This window comes from Chrysochloris asiatica, unplaced genomic scaffold (genome assembly GCF_000296735.1).
Source record: "Chrysochloris asiatica unplaced genomic scaffold, ChrAsi1.0 scaffold00041, whole genome shotgun sequence".
NCBI classification, from domain to species: Eukaryota; Metazoa; Chordata; class Mammalia; order Afrosoricida; family Chrysochloridae; genus Chrysochloris; species Chrysochloris asiatica.
In genome coordinates, this window is record NW_006408559.1 from 11,826,511 (window position 1) to 11,828,774 (window position 2,264).

General features: G+C 44.8%; 1 pseudogene; it reads left to right on the top strand.

The window, feature by feature from the left end:
* Window positions 1-267: 267 nt before the first annotated feature.
* On the top strand, window positions 268-1,402 carry LOC102830192 (annotated as a pseudogene).
* Window positions 1,403-2,264: the final 862 nt, after the last annotated feature.

A 2,264-nucleotide genomic window follows, 5' to 3' on the forward strand; every position in this document is an offset into this window, starting at 1 on the left:
ATATTTCCGGCTATTCCTTCCTCTCCCCCTCCAATTCATTTCCCTTTTTTGGCGATAGCAGGTCCCCTTGATCTCTGCTCGCTTGGTTGTTGTAGTTTACCATTGTGCTGTTGAGTCTGTTCTGACTCATAGCAACCCTATACTGGGTTTCAGAGGAGCAACTGGCGGGCTTGTGGTTAGCAATCCAGAGCTTCTCCTATAGTGCTGCACCAGGTTTCCTTTGTTCAATTCCTTTTATATCTCAAAAGAGATTGACTGGATCCATCATCCAGGAACAGAGCACTTAGCTCCTCCTGCAGAATGAATGGAGACCAGAAATCAGACACTTATGCATAAGAAAAGCAGGATTTCATCCAGCACTTCTCCCAGATTCTCAAGGTGCTGACTGAGGATGAAACAGAAGATGCTATTGTCCGACTCAGAAAGGTCCTAAAGTACAATGTCCTTGAGGATAAGTACAACAGAGGTTTGATGGTGCTGGCTGTGTTCCTTGGCTGTGGAGCCAAGGAAGCAGGATGCAGACTGCCTTCAGCGGGCCTTTACTGTGGGCCGGTGTGTGGAGCTGCTCCAAGCTTTTAACCTGGTATTAAACGACATTATGGATGTGCCCCTTACCCAATGGGGGCAGCACTGCTGGTACCAGAAGCCAGGCATAGGTCTGGATGCCATCAATGAGTCCATGCTGCTGGAAGTGTGTATCTACCATACTGCCGGTAGCAGCCCTAATATCTGAATCTGATCGAGCTCTTCTTTTTTTTTTTTTTTTTTTATGTTTTATTGTGAATTATGTGATAGTTTACATGGGAGAGCATTAGTGTTACGATCGAGCTCTTCTTGCAGAGTTCCTATCAGACTGAGATTGGACAGACCCTGAACCTTATCACTGCCCCTCATGGCAATGTGAATCTTGGAAGATTCACTGAAAAGAGGTATACATCTATTGTCAAGTACAAGACAACTTTCTACTCTTTTAACCTTCCCGTGGCTGCTGCAATGTATATGGTGGGCATTGATGGGGAGAAGGAGTATGCCAATGCCAGGAAGAGCCTGCTGACCATGGGCGAGTTCTTTCAGATTCAAGATGATTATCTTGACCTCTTTGGTGACCCCAGTGTGACGGGCAAGGTTGGCACTGACATCCAGGACAATAAATACAGCTGGCTGGTGGTTCAGTGTCTGCAACGGCCCTCTCCATAACAGCGCCAGATCTTGCAGGAGAATGGTGGCCAGAAGGAAACTGAGAAGGTGGCTGGAGTGAAGGCCAATGTACAAGGAGACGGAGCTGCCTGCTGTGTTTAAGCAATACAAGGAAGACGGTTTCAACACCCTTATAAGTCTCATCATGTGGTATACTGTTTCCCTGCCTCCGGCCATCTATCTGACCTACAAGCGGGCAAAGTGACTGAAAGACTGGGAGGTGCTAGGAGGGGAAGCTCTCAATAAATTATTGTATGACCTGAAAAAAAAAAAAAAAGCTTGTCTCAAGATAGAACCTAACCTTGTGGATTGCATGCCTACCTCATTATCATAACTGCCTCTTATCCTGTCTCATTAACATCAGAGAAAAAATGTGTGGGAGTGGTTGTGTGCCAAGGAATCAGTCTCAACTCAAAGCAAACCCGTAGAGCGTTTCCAAGGCTGTAAATCTTCACAGGAGCAGAAAGCCTCATTTTTCTCCCACAGAGCAGCTGGTAAATTTGAACTGCTGTCCTTGTGGTTAGCAGCCCAGCTCATAATCCAGTACACTCTCAAGGCTCCTTCATTAACATCATTTATTGTTGTTGTTAAGGGCCATCCACTTGGTTCTGACTCATAGAGACCCTAAATAGGGTTTCTGAGGAGCAGCTGGTGGGTTTGAACTAGTGATCCTACAGCACCACACCAGGATTCCATTAACATCATTGTTGTTGTTGTGAAGTGCCTGACAGACAGGATAATTACCACAAAATGAGGTGAATTGTATAATACTGAGAATCTCAGTCCAGTCACATTGACACTTACTTTTGGAAGGACACAATTCAATTCATAACACCATACAATGGAATATGATCCAGTCCTAAAGAGAAAGTTCTGATAAGTGCCACAGCATGGATGAACCCTGAAAACATTAGGTAGAGAGGAATAAACTGGACACAAGTATAAACATTTGATGATCTCGCTGGTATGAGTTCTCTATTTAGAATAGGCAAATGGATAGATGAAAGTCTGTGATTTGCTTGAAGGGGAAAGAAAGGAATAGCCAGAAACATCACCACAGAAAGCCT